This window comes from Rattus norvegicus, chromosome 6, assembly GCF_036323735.1.
Source record: "Rattus norvegicus strain BN/NHsdMcwi chromosome 6, GRCr8, whole genome shotgun sequence".
NCBI lineage: Eukaryota > Metazoa > Chordata > Mammalia > Rodentia > Muridae > Rattus > Rattus norvegicus.
In genome coordinates, this window is record NC_086024.1 from 57,023,791 (window position 1) to 57,046,983 (window position 23,193).

Consider the following 23,193-nt stretch of genomic DNA (forward strand, 5'->3'; position numbering starts at 1 on the left):
GTGACAACACAGCGATGGAGTGTCGGATACTCGGGCTCTCTGCTTCTCGTCAATATTTAAAACTTGGGCTAACATATGCGTAATTTCCACTACTTATGAAGAAATGCACTTGTCAAACACAGACCTTTACAGGAAGTAAGGAGGACAAGTGAGTTCTGCATAATAGTTAACTTCAGAAATCCCCATGAAGAAAAGTTAATGAACATACAACACCAAGACTTCTATTCTAAACCTCTTGACGCATGCCAATCACTTCTCCAGAATTATCCCACTTGATTTAGTTATGCGTGGCTTATAATTAGACCTGTTTTATTCAAAAGAAACATGAGATCAAAACTGAAGAGAAGTAGTGAGTCTGCGTTTCTGCAGCCGTCTCTCCACACCCCGTTGTGGAGGAGTGTCCTCATCGCCAACAGCAACTACTCAATCCTGGAAGCAGGGAAACATTATTTTTTCCTGTCTTTGGCCCCTCCTCAATTTTAAAACACGTGCAAGCTCTATGGAAGCTTATGTTTGAATCCGTCACATGGGATATAATTAGTCTAATTTGAACCTGACCTGTTTTAAGGCATATATATGACAATCTCAGCTTATACAAAAAGATGCAACAAAAGACAGTGTTGAAAAGACTTGCAGTCTATTCCAGAAAGAAACAAACCTTGACAGAGCTTGCCAGGGAGCAATTTCCTTTCAATGTTTTCTACCAATGTGATGTACAGTGAAAAATTTCAATGTTAACTGTGCAGAAACACAGCCACATGGTACTTTCTGCTTTCTGCCAAGCACTGATAATTTAGCATTAACTGGGAAAGGGAGGAACTCCTCTGTAGCCATGTGTCAGCTATATAAGAAGCCAAAATGTGCCATGCTGATACTGCGAAGACCCCAAGTTCAATCAATGACCTTCATCACAGGAAAAGAGGAAGCTGTTCTTCCCTAACACTTCACCTGCCTGCTAGGCTCTGAATGTGGAAAGGGTTAAGTCGCCTTCAGCTCTGAAAGTTTCTTTTATCCTCAAAGTTACACAAATGCTAAATGATCTTAGCTCCTGCCCAGCTTTCAAAATAGAGTCATTGTGATGCCTCTTGCATGCACTGGCCTCCCACAACTATTTCTCTGCTCGAATAGAATCTGCAGTATGTTCATGTACACAGTCCCACAGTCGGTCTATAATCCCCTGCCCAAATGATTCTAGTGAAGTGCAAGGCTCAACTTTAGGAGGCTATCTCACGACAAGAAAAGAACTGCTACCTTAGAGATAAAAATCCCTAATGAAAATATTCTCAGGATCTTTCTTAGACAAAACAGAGATACCATTGCTACTAAATGAATACTAAAAAAAGCAGTTTGAACCCCTGTACATGCTGAAGTGTAAAAGCCCTCACACGTGCTGCCATTGCTTCTCTTCATTCTTAAAGATTCAGGAAGGAAAAGCATCTCATAAGATATTTTGATGGCTTATTACAAAAAGAGAAAAATCATATCTAGGAAGGAAAAATAAGACTGCCTCACGCTTTTCACTTCTCAGGGCACTGTCATCAGAAGGGAGAGAGAAAAAGAACTCTGAAAAGCAAAACTTCCACATCAGCAAGATGAACAAACCCTAAGACCTCTCATTTTCATGTCAGCCCTTGAATTTCTCTACAGTTTTTCTCTTACAAATATTTACATAAGACCAGAGGATTATAACTTTTGTGATTTTTGTGATTACAATAATAGTATGCAAAATGGAGTTCATGTTACCCAAAACATTTAAAAATATTTTGTAACAAAAATTACTACTTTTAAAAATGCAAAGGAATGGAAAAATCAACTGTGTTTCAGAACATGCTTCCAGTCACTGTGATGAGATGTGTCTAGCTACTCCATTTAATTATCATGCCAACCTGGTGAAAAAGTATAATTATTCTCATTACATAAATGAAGAAAATGAGACCTAAAGAATTTAAATAAATTGCCCAATACCCACATTAAGGAAGCAGCTGATTGCCATTTAAATCCAATTCAATGATCTCCAGGTTCCACAAACTATATCAGGGAGAAGAAATTTTACAGAATAAAAGAAAAAATGGTCATCGAGAAAATGGCATAAACACTTGGAATTGGTTGACTTACATGAGAACTGAACTTTTTACTATTAGATTAAAATTATCTAAAGAATGGAATATTATAACTCCATATTAAGGAAACACAAATGCATATTGCAATCACCATACAGGGTGTGCAAAGCCAGTACATGATACTTATGGCTTATGAAAGGCTGTATCAAAACATCTTCATAGCTAAGATATTAACTTTTCCTATTCTGTTCAGGGATGTGTTTATAAAAGAGCTGTATTCTAGTCTACAATAATTCCTTGCCCTCCCTGCAAGTGTTCACAGTTCCTCCCTGCCAATGTGTGGTGCTCTCTCTCTCTCTCTCTCTCTCTCTCTCTCTCTCTCTCTCTCTCTCTCTCACACACACACACACACACACACACACACTTTGGATCTGTCCTGTGACATTCTTTGGCTCACATGAACAGTATGAGCAGAACTTTTCTTTGTGGAGTCAAGTTACTAAGCGCATTTAGCCTTCCAGAGCCTCTGTCTTCATGGCCATGGGACTCATCCCCTTTGTAGCAAGAACAATGAATGATAAGGAGAAGAAGAGGGCACTGGAGACCTGGAGGCCACCTTGTACATGACACCAGCTTTGGCTCAGTGCCACGGGAGAAAAAGAATCATACTGCCATGCCAAAATGGAGAACCGTAAACAAGTAATTGCCTTTAAAAACATTACATTTAAATTTTTACAAATTTAACAAGTGAAGTCCTGGCCTAGTCATTTAAGGTGCCGCTTTAGGAAGCTTACAATATTTTAAGAAAAATTTCCTCTTTTCATATGGTATCTAGTATCTAGAGTGTAAGCTTTCTTAATGTTGTCCAAGAAAAGACATAATCAGGACACCCACACACACATGCATACCAAAAATAAAAAATGAATGAATAGCTATTGTATTAAAAAAAAAGAGTCACACAAATATATATCCAGAAAAAATGAAAACCAGGACTCACTGATATTTGGCTATGCAAAAAGATACTGAGACATTAGATTTTAAATAATTAATTAAAATATTTTGTGTAAAAGTCAGGGGAATGTTATAACCTAAATTAAGTTCTCAGACTGGCATTTGCTAAAATGTGAGGTGCTTAGCTGATAAGGATGGGTCCCTTGGGATTCTTAGCCACCCCAGGTTACTCAGTGAGTTCTAGGCCAGTGAAAAAGCTTATCCCCAAGAGAAGGAAGACAGGGAAGAAGGAGGAGGAGTGTGTAGGGTAGGATTGGGTAGAATAAGGAGGAAGAAGTAAGGACAAGAGAGAAGAGGAGAGGAGAGGAGAGGAGAGGAGAGGAGAGGAGAGGAGAGGAGAGGAGAGGAGAGGAGAGGAGAGGAGAGGAGAGGAGAGGAAGAAGAGAGGAGAGGAGAGGAGAGGAGAGGAAGAAGAGAGGAGAGGAGGGGAGGGGAAGGAAGGGGAGGGGAGAGGAGAGAGGAGAGGAGAGGGGGGAGCAGAGGGGGGAGGAGAGGGGGGAGAGGAGAGGGGAGAGGGGAGGGGAGAGGAGAGAAGAGGAGAGGAGAGGAAGAAGAGAGGAGAGGAGGGGAGGGGAGGGGAAGGGAGGGGAGGGGAGGGGGGAGGAGAGGGGGGAGATGAGAGGGGAGAGGGGAAGGGAGAGGAGAGGAGAAGGGAAGAGAGGGGAAGAGAGGAGAGGAGAGGAGAATGGAAGAGAGGAGAGGAGAACGGGAGAGAGGAGAGGAGAGGAGAGGAGAGGAGAGGAGAGGAGAGGAGAGGAGAGGAGAGGAGAGGAGAGGAGAGGAGAGGAGAGGAGAGGAGAAACAGTGCCTGAGGAATCACACCCAAGGACCCTACATTCTACATAGATATGTACACATTTTTACCTGGACATCCATGAATACACATGCATACACATACTCAGTATAATTTAAATTAAAAGAAAATATGACTGTTCTAAATATACTGCATTGTTCCAGGTAACTAGACTATAAAAAAGTAAAATCTTAGCCACCAAAAACTATCTGTTATAAAATGACTTCTGCTAGACACTGCTCTTTGTAGCTTTTAGTTCCACACACCTATTCCCACATAACATTTATAGACCATCTAAGGGCTAACTTCAAAACGCCATCCTCATGCTCAGGGCTGTGGAGAAACAGGGAAATTATAATCATAATTTTAAGATAGGAAATGAGTATAGAGAGGAGAAAATTAACCTTCGTGCTACTCTACTCTAAGGTCTGTGTGTGTGTGTGTGTGTGTGTGTGTGTGTGTGTGTGTGTGTTTCCTTTTCTTCCTTTCTTTTCAAGCTAATGGCAGTTTGGACTGTGGCCCACTGCTACTTCTTTCTCTCCTCAAGTCCAAACCCCACAGGGATCCCTTCCTTTCCCATGACCTATTGCCAGAATTCTGCTTTCTTTCCCCACAGGCCTGATTTCTCACTCCTTTGAAGATTCTGTTCTATAAAATCAATGTCTCATTCTTGCCTGCCAGAGAACTCTTTGGAGACCACCATTAGAAGCCCATTGATGGAGACTGGGCAGAGCAAAGGAACTCATACTTTCCTGATGTGCATTCTTATTTACTTATGATATATTTATAATTCACATGCTCCTTTTCCTTCCAGCCTATCTCACTGGCCAGCACTGTCTCCTGTTGCTGCAGCTTTGCTAGCCGCTATTTATGTGCCGATGGCTCCCTTTATCTAGTCTTTTCTCCACAAAGATCACAACCCACAGCCCTTGCCTCAAGTGGTCCAGGATTAGGAAAAAAAACAAAGCAAATAGCAATAAAGCCCCCAAAACTGAACAAACAGAAACCCTAAGCAACATAAGAAAACAGAGAAGAATACAAAGAGTTCAGTCTTTCCTCACAGTTATCAAAAAGGAGAAGAAAGGGGTTAGTGCAATTGAGGGGAGAAACAAATGAAAGGAGGCATTAACTCACAAATGTGAGGATGTGGAGAAGTAAGCAGAGTAAGGAAAGAAAATGATGCCTACATTTAGATTTAGAGAAGACATAGAGACATCAGTAGCCACTAAAATTAGAGACAAACAGTAAGGGCATGCTGTCAATCACAAGAAACTGAGAAACAGCATTAAGATAGAGCTAGATCAGAACCCACAAGCAGCAGATTCCCCTCGTGAAGCTCTAGACTCGCCAAGACGCAACCTCTATAAACAATAGCAGTCAGCCTTCCAGGATTTAGTGCTGTCCTCTCAGGAGGCTGTTCTCACTCAAGACCCTCATCAATCTTGGGCATTCACCCTGCATCTCATCATGGGGCAAGCTGGGGTTAAGAGTCTGTTCTTAGGAAGCTAACTGCTTACTTGTGAGGGAAGCGACCTCACCCATGAAACTGAACTACCAAGAGCACACAGAAGAAGTCACTTAGAAAAGTACACCCCGAGTTTCACTCTACAGCTGTGTCAATTGGTCTCCTGGCTTCAAAGTTACTTCATAGGAGAAAGGGCCCTGTATATTTCCAGACCCAAAAATTATTCCATTCTCTCTCTCTCTCTCTCTCTCTCTCTCTCTCATATATATATATATATATATATATATATATATATATATATATATATATATACATACATACATGCTGTCTCTCTGTCTTGCCTTCTCTGTCCTTCCTCTCTCACTGTCTTTCCTGGTACTGCTCCTCTGGCTCTCTGCTAACAAGGAAAAGTGACTTCTTTTTTTGGCTTTCTTTGTCTGTAAAAGAAATATTACAATTTCTCACTTCAATGCACAGTTTAAGAGAAACAATTAGGAAGAAATTGTTTTGAAATTTACATGTTTCTTAAGTAACACAATTTCAAATGAAACTGTTTAGTGAAATTATTCTAAATATGAACTATGGTCTCGAGAACATTAAATCATCAAGTAGCTGAAGCAGCCTTCGCATAGACCCCTCAACTGCAGAGATTTCATTCAGAATGCATCTGATGGGGAAGGGCATGTGGAAACTGAGGACAGAGGGGAACTGGAACAAAAGAGAAGGCAAACCATGGTCTAGGTATAGACGATCTGCTGCTTAAGTATCTACATCCTCATTGTCAATCTCTTTTTACTAGCTGTGAGCTCCATCGAAAATGTTCTTCCTATGACTCTTCAATAGGAAGCAGTCGCCAGCACATGTCATTGCCCCATCCCGTCTGTCTGCCCTTACAAGTACTCACACTTGCTGACTTGGTCTTATTTATACCACTCACCCTGTGTGTAACCTTTCTCCATCTAGTGCCTGAGATCTAAACCAGCAGGTACCTTCTCTTCCTTCTCACCCATGGGTCTCCATAATCATGTGAACATTTGCAGAGAATGGGTACTTAATAACAAGTTTCAGAAGTCAGTGAAATTTACGTTTTTTAAAAAGTCAGTCAGTGAACACTCTGAGAAGTGTCCACTCACCCTGGGGCACGGATTTGATGAGCTAACAGTGTGACCAGTCTTTATCAAGCAGAAACTGAACTATGGCCAATGCAAAGCTGTGACTTAAGCCATAAACAGAGCAGGTACTCTGTTAACTGTTAGATTATGTCAAGGCCTATACATCAAACCCCAAATGTGTTACACACACTTTACTCTTAAAGATAAGGTGAGCCCAGGAAGCTTTGATGCCATTAGCTCTAGCAATCACAAAGAGTAACCAAAGAGAAGTCTGTGATTTCTGTAATCACGGCAACTGTATGAGGTATACCTAGTCGTGGCCCCGAAACTCAGACTCCACATCAACTGTCTAGAAAGACAAACAAATCAATTTGGGTAATCAGATCCTGTGTGAGTCTCAAGCACAGGGAAAATGCATTTAGGAAGACAATATCTGCTCATGCCTGGTCTTCGAAACAACTGCAGCCACTTAGCTAATCTCAGTGGTCTATGTTGTCTTTATCTCAGTAGGGCCTTTTCCTTGTCCTAGGAATTCTGCACAACAGCAGAACGTTTCATTCTTTACGGAACAGTCTACTGTCACGGTGCCTTATGTCCAAGGATGTATGCGTAGGCACAGGGACCAAGACTCATAAGCAATCATCATCTGAAGGCTGTACCCTTTCCCAGCACAGGAAATAGGTCTCAGAAACCTCTTACAGTGGTGGGGTTTGTATGCTTGTTGTCTAAAATGAGCACACACACTGGCACACTCATGCAGCTCTTTTCACAAAGGAATCAGAACACTTTGGTAAAAAATGGAGATCTTAGCAAAATAAGGGATTTATTTTAAAAAAAAAAAAGTCATTCCATTCTGGTGGATTGTTTGTTCCCTTTGATTCCTTGCCTTTTTCAATGTTCTAAAAGGCTCATTCCAATGATGGTGTAGCTTATCATCTTCCTCTCCAACTAAAAGCTTAAGACAGTAACAGGAGCAGTATGCAATGCATAGAACACAGTGTTTGCCTGCACTTTGAAGATTCTGAATGCGGTCAGTGCTCAAAGTGAGAAAACACTAACCTACTTGGAGGCATAAACACAGAGTTGGCCTAATACAAACCTCAAATGTCAACCTTAAAGTGACCCTCGCTGGGCACAGTGAATCTCTTTGAGACTCAGTTTCTTCAGGACTAATAAATAACAGGGGTGTTTTTGAATGATACATTTCTTACATCAGTGATTAGCATGTTCACCACCATCAATACACAAGAAAGTTATGCAGTATCAGATTTTCTAGCCTGCCATGCTCATGTAAAATTTTGTGACTGTGCTCCTCTTCAAGATCACTTCAAGTTTTTAATTCTGGAGTTGCTTGAAATATTTATATGTGGATTTCGAGTGTGAAGTTCCCATGCCCAGTTGACGATAGGCCAGACTCAGTTGATAGGCTGTAATTGCCTTGCTAAATTGAAAGATGATATTTGCTATCCGTGGTTCCTTAGAGCATGTTTTCTCTGTCAACTGGAGTGTTCATTGGCTGATATCCATGTAATTCTTCTTGTGTCAGCTTTTAAGAAGATTCAACATATGAAACATTGAGATATTTCCACTTTAAAAGGAAGCCACTGTACCTAACCCCTTTACTTCAGCAGCCCCCTTAAGTCTCTCGGGCCCTAATTGCCAGGCTGCACTGCCCTCACATGTTGGCTCTGAAGCAATCAAAGCCAAGAGGACAGCTTCAGTGAAAGACTTCTGGGAGTTCACACAGAGTCACACTCCCCAACACCGTTTTCCTTTGGTTTGTCCATTCTCACAGCAACGATTAAAGAAACAATTGAAATTTACTTCTCAACAGTAACCTTCATTTCAATTCCATATAAATACTGATGCTATTCGGAAATTTGAAAGCGTATAAAATGCATAACGGGCATATACAACATTGAAGTTGACTGAGATTAATTGTTTCCTGAACATTAAAGTGAACTTTCTATTCAAAACAAAAAAAGTGGAGGAGAAAGACATGACAGATATCAAGGAAAAAAGTTATTATTTTCCTTTTTTGAAATTTTTGCTTTGGATAAATACATTTCAATTTTTCACTTAATATACACACACACACACACACACACACACACACACACACACACACACACACACATATATATATATATATATATAAAACATAAAGGCCAATCAATTAATCATGTCTCACAAATGTCAGAGCTTGTTATTATCCTTATCACAGAATTCTGTCTATGGTGTCTAAGTTTTAAAAAATCACTCATATCCTTGTAATTTCTTCCCTCTGGCCTTTGAATGTCTGCTTGAGTTGAAGACTCTCCTGTGTGGTCTTAGTGCGAAGGGGTTTATGAGGCTTTCAGTTATCACAATTACATATCTAATATTCAAGGAGAGAGACCAGCTTCTGACGGATGCCCAGCTGAGCTAAGAGTTACATATAGCACTGACAGGGAGTTAACTAACATTGCAAGAAGTAGAAAGCCAAGAGAAAACAAACAGAATGGCATCTTTGGGAGTTCCTTTTATCATAATGTTCTATCAGGGCTTTTCTAAAAACATAATTTTATTTTATTTATACATATATATGTGCTCTCTCTTTTAATCTCCAAGTCCTTTTCATATACATCATGGCTTCCAGTTTCGGATTTTTATGAGATTCCTATGTGCTATTCAACAGTCTGTGGTTGTATCTGTTTCTTGTGCCTTTTCTTGGGTTCTTTTCATTCTTTCTTTTATCCTATTCCAATGTATTATTTTTTTCATTGTATCTTATTATATTATACTTTTTATTATCCCTCAGAAACCTGTTTGCTTTCTAATGAGAAGGGGGTTGGGGGAAGTAGGACTAAGAGTTTGGGAGGAATATCAGGATATACTATGTGAGAAAAAAAAGTTATTTTCAATTAAAGAAAGAACCCCAAAATAAAATTAAAATGTATACTTTTTTCTTTTTTCTTTTTTTTCCGGAGCTGGGGACCAAAATGTATACTTTTTAATCAAATCATTACATTTCTATGAAAGCAGTAAATAGTATATACTGTAAAAAAGGAAAAAATACCCTATAATTTGCATTTGCTACTGCCTTAACTTGGGCCAAAGGTGTTCCGGGTGGTTTGTGTTGTGTTTGGTTGGTATCCAGAGGCAGTGTGCAACCATGTTGCATTTTTAGAACCAAGTCTGCAGTATAGATGTGCAGTGCAACTTGGCCAAACACTGCAAGAAATACCTAGGCTTCACTAAACATGAAATTATATTTTTAGTTGTTGATTCAGAAACCGTTAGTATTGCCAAATTTTTCGTGACCTATACATTGAACTATATACAACCCATATGAGGTTACAACCTAAACTTTAAGAAAGTCGGATATTAGATTCCTGTAAGAGTAATTGGTGGAAATACATGATTTTTAAACTACAGAGTACAAAGCCAGCCACCACAGTGGGAGCAATCACCATCACTTCTTTTTTTTTTTTTTTTGTGGTTCTTTTTTTCGGAGCTGGGGACCGAACCCAGGGCCTTGCGCTTCCTAGGCAAGCGCTCTACCACTGAGCTAAATCCCCAGCCCCACCATCACTTCTAATACAGCAAGACACAAAGGGTTTCCCTTTCTGAAACCCTTGACTCTAGCCAGACAGATATCGCATCTGTTCCTCTGACCATTTTGTTTAGCAGGTTCTTGGTAAAATTGAGATAGTGAGTCCTGTTTGCTCGTTTGAGCTCAGGAATAAAGAAGGCATCGGAAGAAATAAACACACTGCATATTTTAAAAGATTTTTTAGCTAGATGCCTAAAGTCAATATGAAGAAAAGAGACCCCATAAGGTGTGTCAGCAGCCTGCATCATTCCCTAAGGCAAGTCATCACAGCCTACACAGATCTACCAAATACTCAGGCTGGGCCATTATCACCACCTCTGAAGCACTGGGGGCCAAGCCTGTACCACAAACTGCTCCCCTGATTAGCATCTAAGCACCCCTCCATTTGCCATGAAATGGTTGGCAAAAGTATACTGTGATTCCCTAATTCTTCCTTGACTGGATTATAATACTCTAGAGCCAGGTACTATTTTCTTTTTACATAATGTCTTAAAATAATCAAATTACTGCCACATTATCTTCACCCAAACTGTGAGTCTTTTGTGGACCTTATATTTATTCAGCCTTCCTAAGATAATTTTTTTTGCTAAAATATTTTATGGAATATTCAGGTTGGATCCTTGATAAATATCTCTATCTCCAATCTGTTGTATTTTGCGAGGCAAGTGAATCTGTCATTCGTTGTCGAATCAATATTGTTTGTCTACAGTTTTGAATTAGTTCTTTAAGGAGCAATTGGCAGTTGTGGAAACTATTTTCTTAAAGAAGAAAGTAAAGTAGAGGTGACATTCAAAGATGGTTCCTGTTTGCTGATTGTATATGGCCATCATTCATCTGAAAATGAGATATTTAAGATAAATATTGAAAAGTCATAAATTGATTCATGAGTCCTTGTTAAAATATGGTACCTTCGATACCATGTGTATATGTATGTTAAAATTTATGATAAACAGCATATGCCTGCAAGTTAATGCAAACATATGTATAAATGTATAAATGTAAATTAACATGGTCATATGTATAAATTTTGAGTATATGTGTCCATATGTGTGTATACTGTGTATGTTTATTAATATGCTGTGTATGTATATTAATTTAAATACATGTTTAAACAATGTATATACACATATACTACAATGTACGTCTGCATAAATGGTGTGTATATGTATGTGTACTAATACGTGTAAATGTATAAACATGTAGATTAACATATATAAGTAGTATGTGTATATATTAATATTACTATACATTAATACAAATATGTGAATAATGATGTGTACATATTTACAAATGATGCCTGTATGAATACATTCTAACGTTCATACGTATGTATCATTGGTATGTATATGTATACATAGTAACAGACATATGTAAACTGATGTGTGTGTGCGTATGCATGTGTGTATGTGTGTTTGCATATGTTTATAACACTCAGGAAGATTCTTCGAATTCTGTGGGTTTCTGGTCAGAAGGGTTTGGAGCCATTCAAAACCCCAGCAGCACTGGCTGCCTAGGTCCTCTCACCCACTCCTCCCTGCTATCAGTGGTCAGCCTCACAGGCCAAGGCCTCAGTTCCACATGGCACGTGCCCATCCCTCCATCTCTGCATCCTGGCTCCCGAGCTCCTACGTCCCGGATGCTTCCTTCCTCATCCCCATTATAGGCAATCAATTTTAAAAAAATTAAACGATGAACTTGAAGATTGTTTACTTTCTCAGCAACATGTAAAAATGGATATATCACCTTCAAACTAAAATGTCATATGGTTACCAAGAGAATAAGCAAAATTTCATGTGTCAAAGGTCCTATTTTAAGATTACAACTTAACAGTAAGAGAAGGGAGTAAAAGCTTTCTCCCATAAAGGAACAGGCTAAAGAGAACGCCGAATTTAAAGTTGTAAAGAAAAAAAACTATTATTCATTTTCCTGCTCTTAACTAAAACTAATTGATTTTAATGTCTCTCTACGTTAAAATTGGCTATAGCCCTAATTACAAAGAGTGCCTTCTCAGAAGGCGGGGCGGCTAACTCGGTCAACATCTGAGAGAGGTTTCTTTCTCTGAAAACCACTTGTAAATCATAGGAAAATACAGCTTCTAATGAGCTGCAATCATATCAGTTTTTTTTCCCCACTAAATTGAGTTACTTATGTGGTACGCGCCACTAGCCACAGTATGCTTTTCCATTTCCTGATGAAAAGATAAACTCCAAAAAGGAAATGTGCTAACGCTTAAATCCGACATAAGTGTAATTAAGCAAATTCTGTCTTCTGAAGAAAGCATAAAAATGTCAGATTTGCAGCGTTTTATGTGGCAGAAGCACTGCTTATATACGGCTGTTTGTGCGAGTCGGAAGGTGTATGCAGATGGTCACTAAACGCTGAGTCGCAATGAGGTAGCACTGGGCCAATTATTTTTTTATGCCCCTGTCTATAAATATTATACTTTCCCAATTTCTATGGAAAAGAGGCCCGTACTCGAGATCCATAAAGATTCCCCGCATCAGCTTATACTGTCCAAGAGTATTAAAGGCTCCATTTTCACAACAGGCACATGAAACACACACTTTTATGATACATGGCTCGCATAGGAACTTATATCTCTCTGCCCTTGAACCACCTGCAAATTTTAATAGTCATGTATCACCAGGGTACCAGAAACTCATAAAGTTTAACCCGCCAATTAACAAGTAGGTAACGTTTCAGCCCTGCGCCATAATTCGTTTGCTTTCAAGACACAGCACAACTTTACAGGTTTTTTTTTTTCCTTGAATTCTCCTTTTTGCAATCTAGTGGTATTTCCAGCACTGATACCTTAGAAACCTCTAGGAAGCAAACGCTGCCGCTGCCGCTACCACTGCTGAGCGTGATGTCCTTATGGCCGATGTGAAGCTAATGAAAATGTGGGAGTCTAAAAATGGATTCGGTTATCTCCGCAAAGCTGCTACCCGAAACATTTCGTGCGTAGCAGGTGCTTCTCCTTTGGCTTCAGCCTGTCCCTTTCTCGGAGCTGTGAGCTGTAGCTTTGCCGTCACTTCTTTTTGGCAAGAGCTTGAGTTAGAAATTACGACTTTATTAGGATCATACGTAAATATCCATAGCCCTAATCCCAGCGGTGAGATTCATAAAAACGCAGCAATGTAAAGAAACCAGGGCAAGTAAGAAATGGCTTCCTAATTATTTTTTGTAACAATAGTAATGTCTAGTAAGGACATTCCAATAGGATGACTTCAGGGTAGTAAGTTTCATAAATGGCCCATTAGTGTCAAGGCTCACGACCAGCCAAGCTAGTCATATGAGGAGTTACGGCCATGTTAAGAAGCCAGTTACTTTGTTCTGAACTTACAGTACTAGGTGGAGATGTTTTCCCAGTGCTGCCTTCACATGCACTAGGCTCCTGGGAGGGAATTAAGAGATTTATGCCAGGAGGGGGGTGGGAGTATTACTGTATGATAATTGCTTTGAACATGGCAAAGAATGTCTAAATGTTCATTCCTATCTTATTGACCATAACTCTGTGACTCAGTAACTATAGATTATACAGAAAAGAACACAAATGCGGGGCCCACGCCTCTGATAACCCCATGGGAAATCAATAAGGCTGGGTCTTCACTATTTACTGATTTGAATATAATGCATTTAGCAACACATTTGGGAACTAATAATAATCTGTACACATTGAGTGCCAACATCATACTGAGTATAATTTTATTGCTTCTATATACATCATCTTCTTTAATCTCCCCTCTCAGACAAAAGGGATATAATTCATAAGGTTAAGTGATTTGTTCGTCGACAATTGAGTGGGGCCAGAACTCAAACCCACTCTGTCAGGCTGTACAGCATTTACTTTTCTATGACTTTTCTTTATCTGTATCTAAAGAAATATTCCAGTCTTAAAGGATCTCAATCCTACCTAGACAGAACCTTCTACCTACTGGCAGAAGGAAACACAACAGGATTTCCCTTGACAACTGGGATAGCAGCTGCCTCTTTCTTAGTGGTCTCAGGTCACAGTCTGCACTTAGTTGTAGAATGGTTTTGCACACTTACTACTGTACCATCAGCAGGTACATCTCAGTGCTTAAGCATTGAGTTCATAAATGCTTTGATGACATTCAAGGATGTGTAATGCACTGGGTAACTACACAACTCTGTGAGGGGATGGACAGAAAGAAGCATTGTTGTTGTTGTTTTTTTTTTGGGGGGTGGGGGGTCAGGAAATTTCCCTTACAAACTGAACAATCTCCTGATCTTAATGGTCATTTAGAAACTTTTGCTTTATTTCCCCAAATCCACTTCCCATTTGTATCCAAGGCATCTCTATAGTGGAGAAGAGGTTTTAATGCACAATGTGATCTGCCCCTGATGATCAACTGATTCCTGCTATGGGGATCCTCAAGGTATGACTTTCTTTGGCAGAGTAAAAATGATGTTTCAGAGGAAAGCCCAAAATCCAAATTGAATTCAAATGGTTTTTGTTCTACAAATAGAACAAAGAATTAAGTAATTCTTTGTTAATCCGAAAGATTAGGAAAGTTGAAGAACACGGAACAAACAGAGATAGGGGGTCTAGAGTAAAAGAATAAGCACATGCCCAACCTTACACATTGGGAGATTTGGAGAGAACTAAATGTAGTAAGATTAAGATATTTGAGGAAGCAAACTACCAAAGCTGGCTCTGTACTTCTGGACACACCTTTAACTGCTCACAGGTATGTGGTTTGTACATTTGCTTACTCACAGAACGAGGGATTGAACCCTGGGCCTTGCAGGTACGCACTTAGGCAAGCACTCTGCTATATAACTGTATCTCCATCCTTTAGTCAATACAGTTGTATGACTACATTTATTACATATAACCAGATTATTCTTTCGTCTAAGATTTATCTGATGTTTCTGTTGTGCAATGACTCTTCTGCTTGCCGCTTATGCCCAAAGTTAAAGGGCTAAAGAAGAAATGCTTTAGTTCAGGAATTAAATTTGGAGGTGAGATTACATTACTGCTGAAATCGTAAATGAACAATTCCAGTGTGTATATGTTAGCAATGTTGCCACATGTCTTTCTCTATTTTTTTCTCACATGAATAAGTGTTTGGCAATTTCAATTTTTTTTCTTATTTCTTTCAGTCCTAAAACTTCCATTAATGATCTGGGGAGATAAGCAAAGGACCTGGATATTGTATTTCCAAGAAGATGGCTGGGCATACCAGTGTGGGGAGAAAAGAAAAGATCAAGGTATTTTAGTCACTTGTATTCTAGTTTTCCTTGGAGAAAGGAACATGTTGGTGGGGGAAGAGATAAGTCTGAGGAGAAAACATCTAGGAAAGACCCCAAACAGGATTCAATGGTGACAATTAAATGTGACAGAGGAGGAGCTGGCACACAGGAAGTACACTAATGTATGGGTAGGTGAGAATCAGAGTGAGAGCAAGCCTGAAGCAGCTATTTCAGAGAGCTGGGGAAGCCCCAGGGTCTGACCTTCAAGTGAGACTGTGTGTGGAATGTATGTCAGTAAGCACCGCTGGCTGGCATCTTCACTGCAAGCATTGCAAAGTAAAGTACAATTAACTCAACAACGTTAGTTAGCCATGGCACGGTGCACCTGCCTGAACCGCACATATAATAGACAGACGTTTAAGTTTTATGATAAAAGGAGCTATGGGGAACGTACAGAATGGAGGCTGCTAAAAAACGACTAAATCTGTTCTTCCTTCTGTCAATGAATTATTATTGATGAAATCCTAAGATGTTACTTGGCAATCTATAGCCATGATAACCTTTTACCAGAAAACTCATCTAATTTTTCTACTATGCTGCATATGATTCTGATTTAAATAAGATTGCAAAGTTATCAATGTCTTCCCACATAAGTATATAGCTCACCCTGTTTATACGCTTGAGTGGGAACTTGAAATGTGCATGTACATAGACTCAGTATCATTTACTGCTCCAAACTCATAAATAAAAAAATGTTCTATCTACTTCTCAAAGTGAAACCCTACATATTATAAGAATTGAAATGTAAACATATTTCCCCAATCCACTAATTTACTACGAAGCAGCGCCTTCGAGGGGCAACCCTGCTGACTAGCAGCTATGAAATCCTTTGTTTGCATTCGCTCAAGCCACAAGCCAGCATTTTACATAATCACTCCGTTTAAAAATGTCAGATTTCCCGTGGATGTCTTTAGACTTGCTATGTCACCCTGGATTTTCTAAAAGTTAAAATAATATATATGATTTTTATTGACTCATTCTTGGAAGAGCAGCTTTACTAAGGAGGCCATGAAATAGCCTATCGGTTGACTGTGCAATGTACAAGATCCAGTTGATGCGTCATAAATACACAATATTAAACAGATTGCCATTCCTGGATTTGTTATTCATAGTGCTACAGCCAGACAGTGTGTTCTCTAAACTAACACTCTTACCATTACCGTGCTGAACATTATCCGAATGCTGCTGAGGGCAACCCCGTGCACTGGGAGAAGCAGTCATTCAAAGACTTTGGCTTCACATCCAAACTCTGTGAGCTAGCCCTTCTCCACTCCAGCTCATCCTTTACCTAACCCAATCTCAGACTTAGTGCTGAGAAGTTTAACCATCTCTACTCACCACGGTATCCCATCATTCCTCACTGCCATTTCTCACCCCTTTCCTAGTCCAGACTCTTCTTTGACCTGCCTGGGATTCATTTCCATTCCCAGAGTTTCCTTGTCTTTTGTCTAAGCAATGTTCTCTGGTCTCCTGTCTCTCTCCTCACACAACGATTTTACACACACACACACACACACACACACACACACACGCACACACACACATGCATGCACACATGCACATACACCTTCCTTTATACCTTCTACATTCTATTTCCTCCATCCCTTAAAGTCCACACCCAGAGTCCTTTTCTAGTTTCTTAGTGCTCGTATTTGCTTTCAGAGGTAATGAGCAGGACAAAAAAAACTTGAAGAAGAATGGCTTTCCTTCATACTACACCTCACAGACCAACAAGGGAGCCAAGACAGGAAACCAGAGGCAGGAACTGAAGCAGGAACCATGAGGAACTCTATTTACTGCCTTAGTTCTCCATTGCATGCTCAGTCTGCTTTCTTATACAACCAAGAACCACCGCCCTAGGGTTAGCACTGTCCACAGTAGGCACGGCTGTGCCACATCAATTATTAACGAAGAAAATTCCCCACAGACATACTCTTAGGCCAATCTGATGGTGGTGACTCCTCAGGTGAAGTTACTTCCTCCAGGATGACTCGTTTGTGTCAAGTTGATAAAAACTAACCAGCATATAGAGCTTCCACAGGAACTCCAAGTTAAACAGACAAATCTAAAGATCCAAAGCTAGCATCTATGCATGAGCGATAAGATGCAACATTTGTCTTCTGGGACTAGGTTACCTCATTCACTATGAGTATCTATAGCTCCACCCATTTATCTGCAAATCTCATTACTCTCTGCAGCCGAATAAAATTCTATTGTGCAAATGTACATTTTCACTATTTATTCATTAATTGATAGTTATCTAGGTAGGTTCAATCTCCTAGCCATTGTGAGTAAAGCAGCAATGAATACAGAGGAGTTAGTTAGTACCTCTGCAGGAATACACAGAATCTTTACGTATACAGCCACAAGTAGACAGCTGAATCCTATGGCAGTGTTACTTATAGTATTACAAGGAACCTTCACATTGACTTCCATAGTGGCTACACTGACTTCCTTTCTCACAACAGTGAACAAGAGTTCCCCTTTCTCTGCATCCTCACCAGAACTTGTTGTAATTTGTTTTCTTGGTTTAAATCATTCTCATTGGAGAGTAAGATGCTCCAGAGGATGGCGCTAAACCCCTGCATATCCAGGAACTACTAATTGAACACAAATTATTCTTGGTTTAAAGAATAAAGAATGCATGGAACAAGATGGTATGACGTGGGCCCGGGGAAAATGGCAGAGCAAGAATTTGGGGTGTATATGATCAAAACATGTCGTGTACAAACAGGATATTTTCAATGAATAAATACAAAATATTTTAAATGAACCTTTCTCTCTAGATTTCTATCTAGAGTAATTTGAGTCTGTTTTGTTATAACTGCTACATAATATTGACATAACCTGCTTACCTATAGTATTTTTGATTGGGCTGAGAGATCCTTAAGAATAGAAGAATCAGAAAGCCTTGCTCTTCTCTGGAATCTACTCTTTTAACTCTACCATAGAATTTAGCAAAACTTTAGGGCTTACTAATCACTAGATATTTTCTTTACCAAGAGAACATTTGACAAGTCAATTGGTCAGGCAATACTAAAGAAACTATATAAACCATATATCAGTTCTTGCTTGAGGCATTAGGACCATTCTCCATTATCGTGCCTCTCTTATATCCTAACTTTATCACCCACAATACAGATGCAAGCAAGGAGTCAGGCTCCTCGTCTCCACCTTCAGAACAATCAGTGAATCAATAAATATGGTTAACAGTAACAGAGGGGCAGTAAGTAAGATATTCAAGGCTTAAAGCCCTCAGGTTACAAAGTGCTCTCACAGAACCCAGTTCCCAAAGCCTAGTACAGCTTATCCTTTTCCCCAAGTTAGAGGTCCACACAGTTAGACATATGCCCTAGAATTCTGTAAAGCAACTGATCAAGTGTAGAAGGGATCCTCAGGAGAACTGCACAGCTCACGAGAAGCTGATGTCCCGTGAGTTTCACAGAGCTCTGGGATCAGCATGCCAGTCAGTTTCCTATTAGCGTGCTATTACAGAACTAGCAGATTTTAAACATTTTCTACCTCACACAAATAATACAAATTTATATAGTTTTCAAAAAGTATGTCTTTGATATTCCCCATAATGCCTTTGCTGTGTGTCCTTTAAAACTCCAGAGAAAAAAATATTATGCTAAAAGTTCTCCCTAATTTTCATACCACAACTAAGTTATGTGAGTCTAGCTTATGTAAACTATGCATATAGTTGGGCATAGCCACATAAAGTTTTCTTCTGACATGCTTAGATATATTCCAGATTTCAAATTTTGCTTTCATCTTTTAGAACATTTGCATTCTGAGATAGCATGAGGATGTGGCCCATACATAACCATGAAATTCACTTGTATTTCATATGTAGTTTATATACGAAGCCTGAAGGTGATTTATATGCTATCTTAGTGCACCTGTATTCTGACTCCAGGTATTGAATTTTCCATATTTGACTTCCCGTTGATGGCCATTTTACACTGGAGTCCGGAGCGATTTGGGTTGCGAATGACCTTTGTAAGGATGCACAGTTGGAGTTGTGTTTCTTCAAAACCTGACAGCTTGTCTAGGACTTCACACAATACTCTATCAACTGACAGTTCCACTACCACAAGAAAAGGAACACCTGGGAAGCAATGCAGACTTCATTTGGACAACACAGTCTTTGGTTCATGAGGAGCACCATGAGTGATGACCGCCCTTCCTTGCCCAGTCTTGGAATGAATGGCTTCCATTGTACTTCTTGCTCTTCCTCAGTCATCAGTGAGTGGAGCCTTTGTTCAACTCCATCTTTGCAACATGACTCATAATTCCCTTCTCAAATCTTAGCAGGGCTTTCCATGTTCCCTGTTGCCTGTCAGCATCCTCCCCCATTGTCATAATCTGCCTGTTACACTCTTGCTACTAGGACAGTTGCCATTCGGTTCCTGGACACATGTTCAGAGAATTATCACCTGTCTAACTTTACACAGAGACTAAGTAGTCTTCTGAGGAGAGGATATGTTTTCCATCCACAGTTTCTCCAGCACCATTCCTCTCTGAGTTTACATGCCTCCCTAATCCCCATCTCCTGTGTAAGAAGTAGGGTGCATCCCTCTCGTTGTCTACTGCTACCCTAACCAAGAGCAAAGCTGTGGTATTTTATACATATCTAACTGGAGAATATGAAAGTCCCTCCCACCTCTACACAGTGTATGTGTTAGCCTCTTAAAAATAAAACTGAAACAGAAAGAGGGGAAAGTGTTTGGCTATTCCCTCAAAGACTTTATACTTGTTAGCCACTCCAACTTCATTGAAGACAAGGATTCCTTCTTCCATCTCATATCATCTCCATTTTTCCAAGCTCAGCTATCAACTTTCCAAATTCCTAAGGTATTCTTGGGAGCTCTGAATGGAACAAAGACCCTGTGGTGATGCTCGGGGCACCTTTTAAAAAGACAGTAAGGATAAGAACCTATTGCCTGCGATCTGTGACCTTCTACGCATGCATACCCATTCTCTATTCTTGCCACTATCTATGCATCAGAGAGAAAAATGTCTCTGTACTAGCTGGGAGCAAAGCGGCCAGCTACCCAGGCGCTCTGGCACTTTATGCAGCCTTGCTCCCAGTTCCACTCCTGGAGGTAGGTCTGTGAACATCAGAAACAGGAGGGATGTGAAAATTCTCCGTTCTGTTCTGCAAGGCACCCAGCAAACAGGTTGCTAATCCTCCAGGGAAGATGTGTGAGTTTTCAGGATTAGAATGCTTGCCTAATTCTCCTTGGAGCTAATGTGATACTTGGGGAAAAGGGGTTGCTAAGGTGTGCATGTATGTGAATGACACACACTCTCCTTGTTGCAATGATGTGCGTTACGTCACACACATTGATTCAAAAGGGACACCCTTGTCAACAACAAAGAGAAGTTACATTTTGTTGGGTTCTAAACAAGAATTGATTGTCAACACTTCTAAACCTAAATTTAGCTTGAGATGTCTACGTGCTTAAGCTCATTTATCTCAGAAGGTATTGGCATACTAGAAATCAGCAAGAACAAAATGTTGCATGGTTTCCTCTCTGTGCCAACTGGGATTATCCTCTGCCTAGTATGTTTGGTATAGAAGGGGTTTTCAGTGTGCCCATATTGTTTGGTTAAGTGCCACCCGATAAAAAGCTTATAGAAATTAGCTTTGACACACACCACTGACCTAAGGAGCCATTTTTCAGCTTCATGAACAGGTCCAAAGTAGAGGAAATTATTTTTTATTAACCAGGTACTAAAAAGTAAAGCCTTTTATAACGATTGCTCACTTCTTTCCACCAAGAGAGGTGGGCAAAGGAAAACAAATCCAACTGCAATAACGTTGCCCACAGGCAGTTTTATTAAAATCTATAAGGTGAAATTTTTAATACAATCAAATCATCATAAAATATGTTAGGCATTTATGGTAAATACAACTATTATTGTACACCTTTCCCTATGACACCACCCCTGGGAGAAAGGGATTTGTATGTTGTAGAAATGGGCCTTTTGTAAGGTGTGTTTGGGCTCCTCTAGCTGGGGTCAAGTTGCATTTTCCATTATAAACCTGTTTCCAGGGGTTTATTACCTTGTCATAAAAATCTGCTTGGGGCTGAATGTAACATATAGAGTCTTAGCTTAGCAGCATGTTCTGTGCAAAAATGTATCAGGATTGCGTAAACAGTTTAGTGACATTTAAATGACACAGTGACTAAAACAGATCTTGAAGTCCAGTGAGCTAAACCACATCAAATATTTTGTGGAGCCAGGACCCACACCCACGGTTCTACATCTTCACATAACTAACCCAGGGATTTATAAAGTCCACCAATATTTCTAGGTAAAGAATCTGACCAATGTGTTACTTCTTTTATATAACGGGAAAAATTCTACTGAAAGGCAACCCTTTCTGAGGTTTTTTAAGGTAAAGTGTTTTCTAAGAGCAAAATATCGTTTTATCAGTGTTAACACTGACAATGTCTGCTTTTCATTAATCTTGGAAAATATGAAAATAAATCTGAATCTATACAAAAAATGGCCAGGAGTCATTAATGTTTGATGCTAACCTGCACCATGTTTGCTTGTTTGTTTGTTTGGAGCACTGTTTTTTTTTTTTTTTATTATTAACTTGAGTATTTCTTATATACATTTCGAGTGTTATTCCCTTTCCCGGTTTCCGGGCAAACATCCCCCTCCCCCCTCCCCGTTCCTTATGGGTGTTCCCCTCCCAACCCTCCCCCCATTACCGCCCTCCCCCCATAGACTAGTTCACTGGGGGTTCAGTCTTAGCAGGACCCAGGGCTTCCCCTTCCACTGGTGCTCTTACTAGGATATTCATTGCTACCTATGGGGTCAGAGTCCAGGGTCAGTCCATGTATAGTCTTTAGGTAGTGGCTTAGTCCCTGGAAGCTCTGGTTGCTTGGCATTGTTGTACTTTTGGGGTCTCGAGCCCCTTCAAGCTCTTCCAGTTCTTTCTCTGATTCCTTCAATAGGGGACCTATTCTCAGTTCAGTGGTTTGCTGCTGGCATTCGCCTCTGTATTTGCTGTATTCTGGCTGTGTCTCTCAGGAGAGATCTACATCCGGCTCCTGTCGGTCTGCACTTCTTTGCTTCATCCATCTTGTCTAATTGGGTGGCTGTATATGTATGGGCCACATGTGGGGCAGACTCTGAATGGGTGTTCCTTCAGTCTCTGTTTTAATCTTTGCCTCTCCCTTCCCTGCCAAGGGTATTCTTTTTCCTCATTTAAAGAAGGAGTGAAGCATTCACATTTTGATCATCCGTCTTGAGTTTCGTTTGTTCTAGGAATCTAGGGTAATTCAAGCATTTGGGCTAATAGCCACTTATCAATGAGTGCATACCATGTATGTCTTTCTGTGATTGGGTTAGCTCACTCAGGATGATATTTTCCAGTTCCAACCATTTGCCTACGAATTTCATAAACTCGGAGCACTGTTGTAAACGCTTTTTGCTAATGCTGATTTATTGTATGTTGAGAGAAAGTGGCAGTGCGCTAAAGCAGCGTGAGAGAACAGGTCCAAACGGAAGTAACCTGGGGATGTCTCCCAGGATGAGGCTTAGGAATGAACTATGCCAATGTGGAATTCAGCTCTACTTTATAATGAAGCTGGAATGTGAGGTGTTTGTTGTAATCTTGTACAAACAATAAGGGACCCAGAGCTGATTGCAGGCTCCCCCCCCCCAGAGTAGATGGAGCTCTCTAGTCACGGCCGCCAGAGTCCTGCCCAGGCCCCACTTAGTACTGTTGCCAGTTAGAATTCCCAAATATGCGGCCTGCTTTCATGGACTGAATGAGCATGATTATCACCACTAGTCAAAGGCCTAGATTTTTTATTTTAAGATTTACTTTGGGGACTGGAGAGATGATTCCATGG

At 40.1% G+C, this 23,193-nt stretch overlaps 1 protein-coding gene across 34 annotated transcripts in view; it reads right to left on the reverse strand.

Annotated features, from left to right (window-relative positions):
- The window catches only part of Hdac9 (histone deacetylase 9), an 862,183-nt gene that overhangs the window by 534,319 nt on the left and 304,671 nt on the right, over positions 1-23,193 (reverse strand). The window contains exon 1 of one of the 34 annotated variants that reach the window (XM_063262492.1): positions 5,651-22,014. The gene's annotated coding sequence lies outside the window, so the exon portion shown is untranslated. 34 annotated transcript variants of the gene reach the window in all.